Source organism: Microtus ochrogaster, linkage group LG9, assembly GCF_000317375.1.
Source record: "Microtus ochrogaster isolate Prairie Vole_2 linkage group LG9, MicOch1.0, whole genome shotgun sequence".
Lineage (NCBI taxonomy): Eukaryota > Metazoa > Chordata > Mammalia > Rodentia > Cricetidae > Microtus > Microtus ochrogaster.
The window spans coordinates 10,587,841-10,605,532 of record NC_022034.1 but is presented as its reverse complement, the minus strand read 5'-3'; the positions used below and the strand labels follow the sequence as shown (position 1 = coordinate 10,605,532).

The window sequence follows — 17,692 nt, the reverse complement described above, 5'->3', positions numbered from 1 at the left end:
CCCTCTCTGCCCCACCATCACACTGCTTTTGTGTGCTGAGCCTGGGGAAACCCTTCCCAGAAGATTTCTTCCCATTGATGTTGGCTTCTCATTAATCACAGCATATTATTCCATCTAATCATCAACTGTGCCAGTGAAGCCAAGGTTTCACTTCAGTGATGCTGGGACCCTGTCAATCACAGCTGATTCTTCAGCCCCAGGTGACCAGAAATACACCATACAAAATGCCATGGACTGGCTCAGGAGAGCCACTCAGACCATGGGAGAAGCAGGGTCCTGGTAACAGGAAGACACAAGTTTGGCGAATGTCAGACAGACACAACACACAAGAGAGTGGTTGGAATCTGCTGCGATTTTACTGAATTCATGCTTTCATTATATAGTATTCAAACAAAGAACAAATCAGAAGGTCATGTGTCATCAGTTGGCACAATATGAAAGCTTCTTTTAGTCACATCAGTGATATTTAAGAAAAGTACATTATCAGGAACAGGTTTTAGACATAAAGCATCCTTAGAAAAGGAAATCTTGTCCTTGGGACTGTAGACCTCAGACAAGTGGTTTCATCTTATGAATAGTAAGTTTCTGTCTCAGCCCGGCGGTGGTGGCGCATGCCTTTAATCCCAGCACTTGGGAGGCAGAGGCAGGCGGATCTTTGTGAGTTTGAGACCAGTCTGGTCTACAAGAGCTAGTTCCAGGACAGGCTCCAAAACCACAGAGAAACCTTGTCTCGAAAAACCAAAAGAAAAAAAAAGTTTCTGTCTCATTATCGCTATCATGGCCTTTCCTCTTCCTAACCCTTTATTTCATCTAGTGACCAAATATACCTAATCAGTTCTCTGTACCTGTTGAACTATACTTTTTAGTACCTTCTTATGCAGCAGACATCATGGGGGTTGGGATCTAGCAAGCCTATCCATAAAGTTGAAAGTATAATATAATAGTCTTTGTCCATCAACATTAACCCATCTATTCCCTTGCTCATTATACACCCTGTGTATGACAAAGGTTCTGCTGTAGTCTTATACATTCCCATACTGTGCTTTCCTATCCCAGAGCTGTTTCTGAAGAGAATGATCCTTGTCTTGTGTATATATATATATAATAACGATATTTATAATATCATTATTATAAAAGAGATTGTGCAAAGCTCATATCCCGCATAGCCAGCTAATCGAGAAGCCCGTCTATGCCTCAGCTGTGGCTAATACCAGGCTGTCTGCCATTGACCTCCAGGAAGCCTAGTCCCATGGGACATGTAGCTCCCGTCTGGCATAATGACATATGTCATGTCACACACATGACACTGGAGTTGGTGTGGCAACAAATGATCCCAACAGAGTCTTTGAATGGATCTCACACTCCCTAGGCCTCCAATATCTGCATTTCTCTTAACACATCTGCATTTCTCAAGCTCACACAGAATAGCCCATAGACCTTCCAATGGTCTTTTCTAGTCCCAAATTCCAAACACTTTTGCTCCCCAAAACAACATGGTCATGTCTGTCACACCAAAACCCCACTCCTTGTACCAATTGCCCTCCAGTTCTCTGCTACTGTGATAGACACTGAGTAAAAGGAATTTGGAGGGACAGTAGCTTATTTGGATTGCAGATTAGAGTCAATCAAGGGAAGCCATGGCAGGAACTTGAGGCAGGAGTCTGGAGGCAGGAACTAAAGCAGAGATTATCAAAGAATGCTGCTTACTGGTGTTCTGTTTATGCCTCATTCATTTTTCTTTTTTATATAATTAATAACCACTTCCCTGGGGTAGGACCATCCACAGTGGACAAGGCCTTTCCACATCAATCACTAATCAAGAAAACGCCTCACACATCTGCCTGTAGGCCAGTCTTATGGAGGCATTTTCTCAACTGAGCTTCCTCTTCACTGGTTGGCATTAGGTTGACAATACTAACTATCACATTCTTCCAGAAGATGACACTCTCCCTTGCTGAGATTTCCTGATTTCCTGGCTCCTAACTTAGAAGCTTTCTCTCCTCCTTTTCTTTCTCTCCTCCTTTCCAGCAACTGCTGAGATTTACAGCTCATGTGTTCTCTTGTGTTTTCCCCAAAGTCTAATAATAAAACTGCCTTAAATTATTTCCAGATCTGTTTTTATTTTATTAATAAGACTAAGAACCACAAAACGGATCCTTAATTTTTCTGTTAACACCACTCATTGTAGCCTCTCTCTTTCCACAAAAATACACCATTTTGTGACCTAGCTTGGGCTTCTGGAAGGATGAAAATGAGTGAGGTTCAAGCTCAGAGGTGGTACATTATTATTTCTGTTACAAATCTTCAGGCAGCCTGAAGTGGAGTGGAGTCCACCTCTGTCTAGGAAGGATCACAAGGACACGCCGAATGGATTCCTACTACGGACAAGTTGCCACATTGATTTTGTTGCTTTGATTCTAAATATTTTTTGCATGTCTTTCTTTATACACTTCCACCACACATATATGTATTCTTTTCCAAATCTATACCATGGTGTATGTGTCCATGTATCCCTAGGCAGGGCATAGCACACAAATCAACATGCTTTACCTGTGTTGTTTGAATTTGTGAGTAAGGAAATGGGTGTGTCTTGATTTTCACCACACACTGTGGTATCAGCATCAAATAGTTCACTTAAAAGGAAAGTCATTCCCTCTGAGTCACATTTGGGACTTTGGAAAAGTCAGATTTTATCTCAATTTTTTAAAGTCTAAATTCATACACTTCTCTCTCTGCTATTTTGCTGTTAGTCTTTGGGCATTATACAGGAAAAGGAATGATTTTGACAAGATTATATAATAAGCATGTACTCTCCCAGATTGCAGAAGCAAGAGGCTGATGAATACAAGAATCAGGACTCCAGGGTTCCCAAACCTCAAAAGTACCCAAGGTGGATGACACAGATTTATGGAAACCTGACATTTCAAAAAGTACAGATTTATGAAAAAGCAAAGTTCACCAACAGAAGCAACACCAGAACTCTTAGGTAATCCACGACACTGTTCATGCCCCAGACCTTGGTAGCATTACCTCCTCCTCATTGTTGAATGTTCAAAACAGACCTCCAACCAGACAGAGAAGCTCTGGTTTTGTTCATGTGTCCTAACGTGCGATGTGGCACAACCTAACCTTCCCTGGAAAAATTATTCAGAGTCTACAAACAGGAAAGACAGCAAGGATGCAGGACTCAGCAGAGCAAGCTCAGGTGTTCCCATGATGCTCCCATATGGCAGTCTCTCCTTATAGCCAAACACACACGATGTCCTGCCTTGCTTTGGTGACAGTAGATTCCCACAGCCGTGTCCTCAGCTAGGAAATTAAAAGGAAAGGAGGGCAGAGGCTATGGGGTGGAGTGGGATGGGCTAGAAAACTTTCCGTTTTGCACTTGGAAAAGGGCAAATCCCTGAACTGTCACTGCAGCCTAAGCAAGCTCAGCCTTGTGGAAATTAAGGAGAGTCCAAAAGCCAGGACCATTTGTCAAGAATATTGGGTTTCCAAAAGGAATCTTAACAGTTACTATTAAACCCTTTTGAATTTCAAGAGAGAAAAAAGGCTCTGCTAGCAGCTGAGTGCCTGGACTTGCCCTTAACAGGTCTCCTGGTCTGAGGTGTCCATCCTGGGAGTGGCGCTGGAGGCACTCTGGGGACCAGTGGGTTATGTTGGTTCATCTCTCTTTAGAGAATAAAAAGAAAAAGAAACCAGGGCAGCTGTCTTAGTAAGGTTTCTATTGCTGTGAAGAGACATCATGCCCATGGAAACTCTTATAAATGAAAACATTTCATTGAGGGGGCTCACTTACAGTTCGTTATCAACATGGTTGGGAGCATGGCAGTCTGCAGGCAGATGTGGTGCTAGAGCTAAGAGTGCTACATCTTGACTCACAGGCAACAGGAAGTCGATTGACTATCTGGGCAATATCCTGAGCATAGGAAACCCCAAATCCCACCCCCGCAGTGACACTCTTCCTCCAAGGCCATACCCATGCCAACAAAGCTACACCTCCTAATAGTGACACTCCTTATGAGATTTTGGGGGCCAATTGCCTTCAAACTACCACAGCAGGCTTGGAAGAAGGGATTGCCTTTTGGATACTTACAGGTGACAAGGGCATAACCATTGTGTCTCTTTTGTTAAGTGCAAAAGCAATGAGTGTAACCATGATAAGATAAAAGAGCAGGGAGATTTATTGCTTGTGACAAAAAAGAGTGCTAGAGTAATATTCTTGAACAAAGCAAGCTAGGGGGTCACACAGGACAGTTCTTCATTCATACAGGGGAGCAGATGTAGGTGTGGGGTACACGACTAAACATACTCACCTTAAGGTGTGCTTTTCTTCCGTGCTCAGTTCAAGATCATTGACCTTACATATGAAGGAAAAAAGAGAAGGCACCCTTCTGGCAGAGAATATAATGCTAAATTGAGGAGAGTTTTTTCTACATAGCATGAAAGAATGAGGCAGAGTAATGACATGGCTCCCCTTAAATTTCTCCAGAGAATTTTAGCTAAAAGAAAAAGATAAAATAAGCCAAGAATGTCCAATATTCAGCTCAGTATGTGCCCTCATCAGAGTTACTATCTGAAACAGTAGATCTTAGACTATGCCTCTGTGGTGGTTTGAATGGCATGTCTTCCACAGTCTTTGGCATTTGAACACTTAGTCCCTGATTTGGTGGTACTGTTTGGGGAGTCTTGGAAGGTACTGTATCACCTTCCAAGGGTGTGGGCTTGAAGTCTTTAAATATCCAAGCCACTCTCTGTTTTGTGCTTGTGGTTCGGGATGTGAGCCCTCAGTTCCTGCTCCTGCCACCGGGCCTGCCTTTTGTTTTCACACCTCTGGCCCACAGTCATGGACTTTTATCCCTCTGGAATTATCAGTCCAAATAAACCCCCTTTCATAAGTTGCCTTGGTTGTGGCATTTGTCACAGCAACAGAAAGGTGACCAGTGCAGAAGTCAGTGCCAGGGAGTATGCTATTGCTGTGACAGACCTGGCCATCTTGATGTTTGAAGGATTGTGGAAAGCTTTGGAACTTTGGACAAGAGAAACGGTTAGCTGCTGTAAGCAGTGGGACACACTAGTAGGAGCTCAGAAGACAGCAGTGTGGAGAGCAATGTGGACGGCAGCAATCCAGCTCAAGAGGTTTCAGGGAGGAGTAATATCAGCAGCTGCACTAGATGCCATGAGTGTGATATTTCAACAAAGAGTGTGGACTCTTTCGGCCCCTTGTCCTAAGAATCTGCCCAAGGCTAAATTTAAAAGTAATGAACTAGTTTCTCTGGTGGAGAAGACTTCAAGGCAGCCTAATATTGACTCCGCTGCATGTTTATTAGTAATCATTTGTATGTGGCTCTACAATCAAAAGGGACAAATGGGACAGAAAGAAATACAAAATGTGCAGTTTGGAGAGGGAAAGGACAGTGGCAAGCCTGGTGTTACAGCCAAGACCTGTGCCGGAAGAAAGACTGTAAGAATGTTGTCTAGAAAGGTGCCCTCTCCAGCTGATGTGAGCCCCGAGAAAATGCCCCTGCCACTGTTGGCAAGTAACAGTCATGTAGCTCCATCAACTCATGTACTCATGTTTCCTTGGTGGTCAGATGGACTCTGAATCAAAAAGGCACAGGCTAGGATCTGAAGAATGAAACCTGACACCCAGCCAGCCCTGTGTAGCCTGGATGTAGATTCCCAGAGAGCATGAGGGGGCAGTGACTCTCTAAAGAATACAGACAGAGGCAGCACATCTACTAAAAATTGGAACGATACAGAGAAGATTAGCATGGCCCTTGCACAAGGATGACACACAAATTTGTGAAGCATTCCATATTTTAAAAACAAAAAAGGGGGATAGTAATAGTGGGCTATAGAGTGGATACTTGTGAGTTATTATTCATGGGTAATTTACATTGGTATGTTTTTTGTATATCGATACAAGTTCAAATTATATTTCTTATTTTTGTTCACATTATTTGTACACCTATGCAGAGTTATTTTGTCAGATTGTGTATATGCATGTTTCTACCTCAGTTTAGGACATTTTGTATATTGATACAACTTTTAGGATATATTTTCATATTGCATTATATATTACTACTACCTCTGATCAAAATACTTATAGATTGTTTACATTTTGAGGTCACTGTCCTCATTTGTTGCACATTTATGTACAGATTATTTAATATTCTGACATGAAATTTTAGTCTTTAAGTTATACAGGTATTAATTATTATAGGTCAATAGTTGTTCATGTTTGTTGTACATACAATCAGATCTATTAGGTTCTTTAGGTATATAGAGATTGTATTCTGTCTAGAGAGGGAATCTTCAACCACTTCAAGAATCTGTAGAACATGGTATTTAAATAACTTAGGGTTTTGTTGACACGAGACATGATTGCTTCTGACCGCACCAATTTATTCCTGAGAAATGTTGAGCACCAAAGACACTCCACTTGGAGCTTGTTTTCTTCTTGACAAAACTGGCCTCTGGGAACAGAACTGACTATGCCTCAACCACTGACAGTTATGAGATATCAGGAAATGGAGAAGCAGGACTGTCAAATCTTGTCAAGACAGACAGGATGGGACAGTTTTGAAAAATTTCCTGCCTCTGAAAACGGTCTGTCAATTACGGGTAGGCCATAGCCAAAGTTGGTTGTTTCAATATTGCAAAATGAGACTTTGGGTGATTGCTCAGGTAGCTCATTGTCTCCATCATATATTGCTCACTTTGGAAGCTACTTGATTGTACTTCCTGCCTGCTCATGTAATATTATCTCCCTTCTCAGGCCTTTGATGGGGTTGAAGATTAGATAGTTGTAGTTACTGTCCTCTTATGATCTAGCCAAGCCATTTCCAATACAAAACTTAGACTCCTTAGGATAGACTGTTTATTAAAACATTAAGCATATATTTCTTGCTTAATATTGTTTATGCTGATTGTAATTCTAATCTTATACTTGATATCTGTTCCTAGTGTATATTCTTTTATATTGTGTTTGGAACTCTCTTACTTAAACAAAAGGGGGAGGTGCTGTGGGAGCTCCTTCTGCTCCTACAGCCAATAGTCTTTAAGATACCAGCCCACTTGGGTGTGGTCTCTTTTGCTTTAAAAAAGCAGCAGTAGCCCTGCTATCACTCTCTTGCTTCCTGCTCCCACTTCCGGCTGCTAGACTCTTCCTGGTCATGCCAAGGGCTGTTGTCTAGGACAGTGATCTTTAAGTTTTTCCCCTTAAATAAATAACCCTTTCATTAATCATAATTCAAAACTGGTGTGGGATTGTTTTGTGACTTACACCTTCACACATGCTTCAAGGGTAGGATCAGCAAAAGAAGCTCAGCTTCTGAGAACAACTCTAACCTTCTCTTCAAGGTCTTTGGAAGAATCTATGTTCTTTGTGACTTTATTGCCAAGAAGAGGATGGGCAAATCTAAATTCCCTTTTTCTCTGACTTGGATGAGAAATCCTAAGTGCCCACAGCCTGCTCACCAACCAGGTGCCAGGAGAGAAAGCTGGTGTTCTGAAGTTCTGACCACAGGGGTGATTTCATCTCTGCAAGGGTGAGAGAAGTTCACTTAAGCTCTTGATCCCAGGATAGCAGCTCCTTTCTCATCCAGTTATTGGCAAGAGATGCTCAAGAGCCTTCAGCTTTGTCCAGAAAGGCTCTGGGACTTGGGAAAATATGTTGAGAAAGAGACGATGTCATGCAGATTCCAAATTCAGCCTAATTCCAAATTTAATTGTTTCCATTCTCTCTCATTGTTTACCATTGTACAAGCCGAAAGCTTCACATGGAAAGCAGCAATGAATTTCTAATGACATGGGATATATTTAGAAGCTCGCTATCTGTGTCTTAAGAAATACCCTTCCTGAGATCCTCACTCATGCCTATTTCCAAATATTTTAACTTTTTTCCAGTTTTGATTTCCAAAGACCATAAGCCAATCATTGTTTATACTTACAGTGTGTGGGAGAGAGAAAGAGAGAGAGATTTTATTGCATCCATTGGTATAAGACATTCATTCTGGATTATGTGGACACATCTCCTTCAGTTAGGTTATAATTCTCTTTGTCATAAACTCAAATGGTTGCTTCCATCTATTTAAAATTGTGGGATTAATTGTATATAACCTTATGCTTTTGAATACACAGTTCTGATGAGAACATTTTGAAATCTGAAAGTCTTTTTTCGAGTTGGAAGAATATTAGCTCGTTGGAATGATGAGAAACATCCAGAAAGCAATCATAACATTTACTGAACCTACGGATCTCTCAAGGATTAAAGGACTTCTCTAGAGAGTAAGGATGCACATGCTAGCTCACCCGTGAACATACATAGGAAAGAAAAGAAAGTTAGCATATAAACAAATGATGCATCAGCAGAAGTAGACCAAGCCAGCAGAGAATACTGCCTTTCTTCTGCAGCCTAGCAAGTATAGGAAGCAAGAGCAACCAACCTCTGGACTGGGCAAGGGTGTGGAAGGACATTGTCTGAGATGTGGGTATGCAAAGATAATTTGCAATCCTTCTCATGGGTAACAGCACACAGACACACCATACAAGACCTCAGACTTCATCTTGAGTCCAAGACATTGGTAGATGATGATCATGATGATAATGGTGATGATGATGATCATGATGATGATGACTTTAGAAGTTCTACTATAAGGGGTGAACAGCACTCATGGACAAGTATGGTACTATTAGATTTGGTAATGTGTCTTCCATATGGTACTTCACAAGGACATGAAGGGGACTGATAAGTATTTTTGGATCCCTAATAGTGGGTTTCTTGACTGACACAATAAACCAGATCAAGAGGAATAAAAAAGACCAGGTTTAATGAGCAAGGCACACCCTGGTGACTCTCAGGTTCCCTAGAAGTGAAATGGGGAGGGAGCAGGAGAAATCACACAGCAGGTCTAGGGACCAGAGCTTAAATAACCTGTAGGAGGGGTCTTGAGCATCTCTAGAGGAGTATCTGCCACTTTCTGAAAAGGGCAGGGTTTGGAATTGGGGCAATGAGGTCAAGAAGAGCTTCCAACTGAACAGAGATTATGAAGAGACTCCAAAGTTTGGTACTGTGTGAGAGAGGCCATTACTGAAGATGTAGCTTCAGTTAACAGTGGCGAACTCTGCACTGGAGGGGTGTTGAGTAGATTCTGTGACTGTGGGGTGTCCAAAAAAAGGCAGTGTGTGTGGGGGATGGAGCTGTCCTGAGCCCACAAGGCAAGCTGGGTATGCTGCTGATGGCAAGGAGAAATGGACCCCTTTGGAAGCAGAAGGTTGTGAATGAGTTCTAGATGTGAGTTTTTACACTGTTGCATTTGGGTTTGGGTTTGATCTTATTGTAATTGTGCTCTGATTATTCCCTCTTAGAACAGAAAATATCTGTCTTCATTTTTACAGGCACCTGCAGCTAAGAGAGACTTTAGATTTTAAAAGAGACATTTGACTTTTAAAGTGTTAATCTTTTTTAAGACTGTAAGGTTTTTAAAGTTTTACTGTATTTTACATTATCTTGCAACTGTTGAATGAACAAGTAAAGTGTAGTATATATGTATGCATAATGGACTCTCTTCAGACATAAAGAATAAAATAATGCAATTCACAGGAAAATATGTGGAACTGGAGGTCAGCATATTAAGTGAAAGCCAGACTCAGAAAGACAGATGATGTGTGTCTTCTCTCATATTCTGACATGTAAGTGGAAGGTGGGGAGGGGAAGGGGGAATGAGAGAGGGAGTTGAGGGGAAAGAAAGACAGTTACAAAATGCACATGTGTGTACAGGTGACAGGAAAATGGGAGGCTGGTTACTACCTGGTAGTACCGTGAGAACCAGGAAACGAGGGGAAGAAAGGAGAGGGGAGGACAAGGTGTGGTTCCTCAAGAGGCTCATGCGGCCAGAAATCAGCCTCCGGATTGTCAGTAGCTCTCAGGGGGAGCGAGAGATGGAGGGAGGGAAGTAGTGAGGGAGACAGAGAAAAAGAGACAGGCAAAGGAAGGAGAAGGAAGAGGAAGAGAGCAGGTACTCTGGCCTCTGGTTTAGAGAGCCATCTCAGAACACAGAGACTCCCTATAGCCACAAAGAATCAACACATACTGACAGGTTTCCTAACCAACACTGAAGGGGGGACCCTCGTAGCTATCCTGATCATTGTGATGACAAGGACAGACAGTTCAAGCCACACAGAAACACTGTAGCCAGATGCAGATTGACAGACAGTGCAAGCCACACAGAAACACTGTAGCCAGATGCAGATTGACAGACAGTGCAAGCCACACAGAAACACTAGCCAGATGCAGATTGACACTGAGCCAGAAGCATCTTCATCACCCTCAGGCTGAGCTCACGCTGGCATCATCCATGGGAGGAAGGGACAAGGGACAATTACTTTAAGACTTGAGTTTTAAGGCTCTAAACAGTAAGGAAGCCGTGCATTTTTCTGTGCTTTCTGGATGTGACCAGAAGCAAGTTGTTCTAGTCAGAGTTCTGTCGCTGTGATAAACACCGTGACCAAAAGCTACTTTGCGGGGAGAAAAGGGTTTATTTTAGCTTCTGCTTCCAAGAATCTAGCACTGGGAGAAGTCAGGATCAGAACTCAAAGAAGGAACCTGGAGCAGAAACTGTAACAGGACGTTGCTGACTAGCTCGCTCTTTGACTTATGCTTAACCACCTTTCTTAGATAGTCTGAGACCACCAGCCTAGGGATAACACTGCCCACAGGGGACTTAGCCCTCCTGCATCAACAAGCAATTGAGACAATGCCCCACAAGCTCCTGTGATCTAAGCAATTCCTAAGGCTCCCTCTTCCCAGGTGACTCTAGGCTGTGACAAGTTGTCAGTAGAAGCTAACCAACACGCAAGTCATGTTTGCACATGTCCAGTTTCTAACTGAGTGACCCCAAGATGAGATTGAAATGATGACAACCAAAGCTCCGCCCACCCATCTTGTGACTAAAATCTTCTTCCTACTTCCTGGAGTGGAACGGGTTAACTCTGCAGATGACACAACATTGAATTATTCACTTGTTCATCACAAGGAAGCCACCAGGCTGTCCACACCATTCTGCTAGTGTGCCTGGAAGTGTGAGCTTTGTCTGTGGCAATACCACCCCACATGTGCCCCATCTTGTCCTAAAGTGTGAGCTTTGGAAGAAGAGTCGCACAGCCCTGACTCAGACCCCAGATGGCCCAAGACTGACCAGATACCTCACAGGCAACTGCTTCCTTCCCAGTGACATTCTTGCTAATGATATCTGACTTCTGTTTGCTACGAGAATTAAGTTGTTTGGAAATATAGAAAGTGCTAGAATGGAAGCCAAGCTAAATGCTGGTACCATGCTCCCCTTCTGAGGGAAACCACTCTGAGTAGCACTTTTGGCTTCCAGTGATCCTTGCAGCACATGCACAGAAAAAGCCTGGCTCCTGACCTGGGAGTGAGTGCCTGAGCTGAGGACTGCTGGGGTCCACGCAGGACACCAGACAGCTTTGAATAGGCCTCTGAAAAGGAACTCACGCTAGGCAGCAGCCCACTCCGACCTCTTTCCTTGGTGTAGGTGATCCCAGAATGCTCAGCGGGATATTTGACTTGCATCTCAGTCAGCCAGAGCTGCCTCAGTTTCTCCATTAACCTCCTACACATCCCAAAAGCTATAGGACTTTATAATTCAGTTCAAAACAAGCTTTGGGCTCTTGCAGAAAATCCTTATGTGTAATTTGACTCTCAAACAGCACACGAATAAGCATCTGTCCAGGTCAAATCAATAAAATATAAGGAAACTAATAAAATGCAAATAAATCAAACAAAAAACGAAACACTCTTGGGAAATTATCATTAAAGCCACATACTGTGCCTGCGGGTTATGGGAAACTTTGTGCCTGTGCACAGAATGCTCCCTAAATGCTTGAGGGTTGTTCAAGCCACATCCAGTCATAGCGTGGACCGGGGCTCCTGGTGAGATGCTAGACAATCTGCACCCTGCACTGGCCAAGAAAGAGAGCATTGATTGCAGCATAAGCCTATGTGATTATTTGGACGGGAGGACCCCATAGGCTCATGTATTAGAGCACTTGCTTCTCAGTTGGTGAACTATTTGGGGCAGTGGTAGGCGGCAACATGATTTGGGGGAGCACGTTACTGAAAATTTAGACCTTTGCCTTTTCTAGATGCTCTCTCTGCTCCATGCTTGTGGTTCAGTGTGTGAGCACTCAGCCTTCTTCTCCTGCCCCATGCCTATCTGCCTTTGCTCGCTGTTAGGCTGTCTCTGGATATCTGTCATTCTCATTGCTATGACCCAATGTATTGGTTTTATAGAGCTTGATGTGTCGTAACAGCGCTGGAAAGCAGTTCAGGATGGATGGAAATCACATTTCAAGTTCCTTGCGTAGCTCACTTGCTATTAAAGGCATTTTCTATTTTCCTAGAAGGTTTTGTTGGAACTATTCTAGGGTTAACTTTATTGTTGATTCTTGCTTTGTTTCCCTCTAAGGAAACGAGGAAGAAGATCACAGTCCTCTTAAATACAATCTCCACTAAGAATAGCTGGAGAATCCCATTAGGAATTTTCTATAAAGAAGGTATCTTGGTATCCCGAAGGAAAATCTCGCTTGGTCAAAGTCTCAGCCTTCTGGAAGAATCTGTATATCTAAGCCATGCTAAGTTCATGACTGGTTCTCTAATTGAAGACTATGCCATCCCTAAGTGAGTTTCTATAATGACAAGGCAGCTTGGCAAATATGGGGCCCTCAAGGCAGGATCGCGGAGTTTTACAGAGTTAAAAATTGTAAGATTCGAATTACTGTAAACACTTGCATATTTATTTGTGTCTATGTTTTGCCTTTACACACACACACACACACACACACACACATACACACACACACACACACAGAGCCTGAAAAATGATCCAATGTCTAGGTCCTCATGAAAATGAAAGGATAAATTACAGCATTTTCACTAGATGATAACATAGTAAGGGTGCTGCTGGATGTGAAAAAATGTGGATTCTGTCTTTACATTCCTCCCCTGTGCCTTTTGAGTTCAAGCATGGATTTGTGCAGTTTTGTGACTTGCCCTGACCCACTGACTCTGGTCCATAGTGCTGTCTAGTTTATAGTGCTTGGGCTTTCCACTCCACCTCAGATGAGCTGTATAGTTCTCAGAAATTCTCCTTCTTTTTCTCCTTCCCCTTCTTCTTCATTGTCACCATCATGGACACCGTCTTCACTGTTGTTGTCACCACTGCCTTCTCCCCCACCACCTTCTCCTTTTTCCCCGGTGGTTGTGATGCCAGCCTCCAGGGCCTGAGGAGATCCCAGCCTGGCAGATTTGGATTCCTGGCCTTCTAAACATTCTTTGGGTACCAAAAATAAAAAGGTTCCAGCATCGTCACTAGTACCAGTTTAATCCTGTTTTAAGAAAGCCTCTCACCCCAGTTACTCAATCAGAGGTCAGCTCTGCACCTCCAGATCCCAATGGTTCAGCCTGTGAACCAGCTTGCCTGGGTCCCTTGTCCTCAGAGCAGTAGACAACATGACCCTGCCGGAGTCAAGGCCGATGCTGCTGAGGCTCCTCACTCTATGTCCCAGGCAAGTGGGATTCTTGGAGCTACCTCAGCAGGCTTCCTGTATCCAGTACCAGCAAGAAGGAGGTCGTGAAAAGCATCAAGTTGTCGGTAGCGCCCATCTGCTTGTCTTTCTCAGGATTCTGGCATTGAGAATCTCTCCCATGACCTTGATCCTACAGGCTTACGGGCATTATCAGCCCGTAAGTTCTTTGCTAGGCCATGTTGGCTTCTTTAAGGATTACCCACACTTTTTGCAAATGTTGAGCTTTCTGAATTAATCCTGTGGGGCATGCCATCTTTTATTGCTGGGATTCTCGGAGTCTTCCCAGCCTTTTCCTTGCTGCTCGAAGGTTGCTGTGAACACTGTGAGGGATGTGAGAGACAAGTGCTAGATGCAGATGTGAGGGGTTATTTCCTTCTGAATGTCAGCTGGAGTTATTTCAAGCCTATCGCTGCGATAAAACCACCTCCGATTGCTTCTGGACTTTCTCAGAAAAAAAGAAAGCAAATTCCACAATCCATCCAGGAATCAATCTCTCTCTCTCTCTCTCTCTCTCTCTCTCTCTCTCTCTCTCTCTGTCTGTCTCTCTGTCTCTCTCTCTGTCTCTCTCTCATGCCTCTGTGTCAGTCTCTTTCTGTCTGTCTCTCTCATGCACACACTCCCTCACGTACATCTGCACATCACCTCATGCCCCTCCTCCATCCTCCACGGGATGGTTCCCTGCCTTGGGCGCCCTTTCCAAAGGCTGCTCTGGGTACTTGTCACTGAATTAGTGCTTTCCCTGCTCGGTACATTCAGTGGAATGAATGGCTAAGCATCTGAACCTGGCTTAGGGAAGCACAGCCTCTGTCCCCACCCTGAGTCCCTCTGTCCCTCAGGCACACTGTCCCCACCCTCCCTGGTTTACTAGCCATCATTGTTTCCCTGACTGCCTCCCCCTTTTCTTAACATTTCCAGACAAGAGTGCAGAATATAATGGGATTTACAGAAGGATGCAGCGTAACATTTTAACTGAACACACCCCGGGGAATTTCTTTGGAAATATTTCTGGATTTGGGTGAGTTTCTGTCCCTGACTTTCCCTGGACACATAAGATTCACATCAAAGGAATTCATTAGAAGAAACCGTCTGTATCCAGGACACTGTGGTTGGAAAGGCTGTGAAGGGCCTCCGCTGACTGACAAGGAAGGAGCCATCAATTACCAGCTGAAATAAAAAGAAAGAATGTGCGGAGAAGAGGAGGAGAGAACCAGCAACTCAGGGTGTGGGTAAAATAAACCCTTCTGAGGAGACTGTCAGACACTTAAGAAATATGCTGTTCTGGTAAATTCCACCCTCTCTGTGTGGAAGAACTAGCAGGGTTGGTCAGCCTTGGGACAGAGACCGTGTAAGTCCATAGAAGTCCTGGGAGCAGAAAACGTTTATGCCCCTTTGCTAAGAGATCAGCTTACATCAAAGGGGCTTATGACGGAGAACGAATAGGTTTGGTCACTTTGGATGGAGGTTTAGAGAGGGGTAGATTCTTTCCTCAAAGCCAATTGCATCTTTTTTAGAAAATCTGTTTCTGCAAGAGAGATTGCCTTAAATTTTTCCCACTAAAAATGGTGCTTAGAATATATATGCATGTATTATATATGTTTGTATATTTATACATTTATATAACTATGTGATATATAAAATATAATTGTACCACTAAATCCATAATAACTTACCAAGCATGGGGTTGGTGGAGTTATGTGGTAACTGGTTACCCCTCCAAATGTCTAAGTTCCTGTGTATGATTGCTTTTTAAAAGCCTTTGTGTAAAGCAAAGTATGACACCCTGAAAAAATGGGATTTAAAGCAAATAAATAGTCCTTACAAGATGGATGGAAGGGGTGGGAAATAATGGAAGAAGGTGTGTCACATATTCTAGAAGGGGATTCATCCCCCACCCCACCCGTGTTCTCATGCAAAAACAGTGACGTTTCTTCCTGTGAATAACAGGTGTCTGGATTTGAGAAAGCTGATGGGCTGTTCTTGCTAGTGCTGGGTGGGGGCCAGAGCCAGGATCTCACTCCTCCCCCGCCCTCATGCAGCCCCTCTGAGGATGCTCACATCTTACGCCTGTGGGTCGTGCCCACTGTGGGGTCACATATCAGATATTTCACTAAGATTAATAACTGTAGCAAAATTACTTATGGAGTATGTATACAAAATAATTGTATGGAATACATGCGGAAAGGTCAGCCACAGCATTAGGAAGGTCGGGAACCATCTGGCGACTTCTGGAAACTCCTGCCCACCTGCTCTCCACACACATGTGCCACAGGGCAAGGGCAAGCATGTCCGAGATGTGGTTGCAATGGGCATGCATCAAAACATTGGACTACAGCCTCTTAAAAAGTTTCCAATTCTCTATAAAGACACCTCCTTAAGACCACTGCCATCGGATCAGCCTCAGCCCTGCTGTAAACTAGCCTTCTGCCGCTTACCCTCACTACCACCCACGCCACCACCTCCAGCACTGGCTGACCCCATTCCATAACCCACTGTTGACAAGTCTTCACTGGAGAGCTGAAATGTAGCTTGAAACACACCGCAAGAGCAGCATGCACGCCAGATTTTAAAGATTAGTATGGAAAAATTGCGTTTCTCATTTTATACAGGTTGCACGGCATTTTTACATGATGAAGTAGTAAATGACTAAAATTAATTGTACTCAGGGTTTTCTGTGTTTTTTAAGCCCCACACTCCACATGAATCTATGACTGGCTTTGTATTTCTATTAGACAGCAGTTTGCTTCGGGACCACCAAGTCAAAATACCACAGAGGCTAGCTGGTAACAGAAGATTCCTGCACACTCACGGACAACAGTGGGGACTGTGAGAGCCTAAAGCAGAAGCCCGCCTGAGAGCTGCATCTGCCACACCAGCCCATCCTAGCAGCCAGTGGTAGTTTGGACCTTCTAAGCTGATACCAAAATTTTAGAAATCTGAGTTGTGTGTCTGTCTGTCTGTCTCTGTCTGTGTGTGTGCATGTGTGTCTGTGTATGTCTATGTGTACACATGTGTAAGTCTGCATGTGTCTGTGTGTGTATCTGTACATGTGTCTGTGTAAGTGTGTGTATCTGTGCGTGAATGTCTGTGCTGTCTGTGTGTCTATGTTAGAGTGTGTGTCTATATGTGAGTGTATGTGTGTTTCTGTGTGTGTGCTTGTATACATATGTTTGTATGTGTCTATCTCTATGCAAGTGTGTGTATGTCTGTGTGGTGTGTGTGTGTGTGTGTGTGTAGCTTTCAATTTTAAATATTGGCAAGCACTCTATAGGTTTAGAAGCTAAGCTAGCACCACACTGATGATGCCAAAGACAACAGGAACGTGAGCCACAAGCTGGCGACCACACTCCACTCCCTCCATCTCTGCAGGCCCAGCCCTAGGTGGCATTCCTCTCCAGCCGCTCACACAGACTGTCTCGTACCCCTGCAACTCCAGAGTGACAGTCACATGAGCCAATACGTGGATGCCTGGGTCCTAGAATCTTCTTGGTTTAAAATGCTTCCCTCCCTTGCCCGGGTCTAAGCTATGGTCCTGGCCTGGAGAGAAGATGAGGAACTGGATCCTTTGCCCCTCAAGACCCTTCTCACTGAAGCTGGATGTCTACAAAACATCCACATCTTGTTGACAAAAAGAATTTCTGAAACTCCTTCTGTGCTGGTGGAGAGCATTTAATGCAAACACGTGTTGGCACAGGAACACAGAACAGAATTTTAGCCTGAGGCCTGGGCGTTTTAAGCTAGTGCCATGGAGGGTAGAGGGTCCCTGAGCTTCTCCCTTCCTAGCTCCTTACCAACCAGGGAAGGGATGGCATACTTGGAACAAGTCTTATTGGAAGAAGGGACCCATCAGTATCACCATTTCTAAGAGTCCAGGCTGGAACCTAGATGGGATAGATGCTGGCCACCAGATACCAGACAGAACTGGACATTCAGCCTAAGCCTAACACCCTGAGTCATTGGAATAGAGGGACTTGACAATAGACAGAACTATAATCCCAATACAACACTTCCTAATGGAGTTGACATATTAGAAATACTGGAGGTTTAGCTTCTTCAGGCAACTTCTAAAAATTCTGTTTGTTTAAAA

At 43.7% G+C, this 17,692-nt stretch overlaps 1 pseudogene; it reads left to right on the top strand.

Annotated features, from left to right (window-relative positions):
• Positions 1-5,725: 5,725 nt before the first annotated feature.
• LOC113457898 lies at positions 5,726-5,825 on the top strand (annotated as a pseudogene).
• Positions 5,826-17,692: the final 11,867 nt, after the last annotated feature.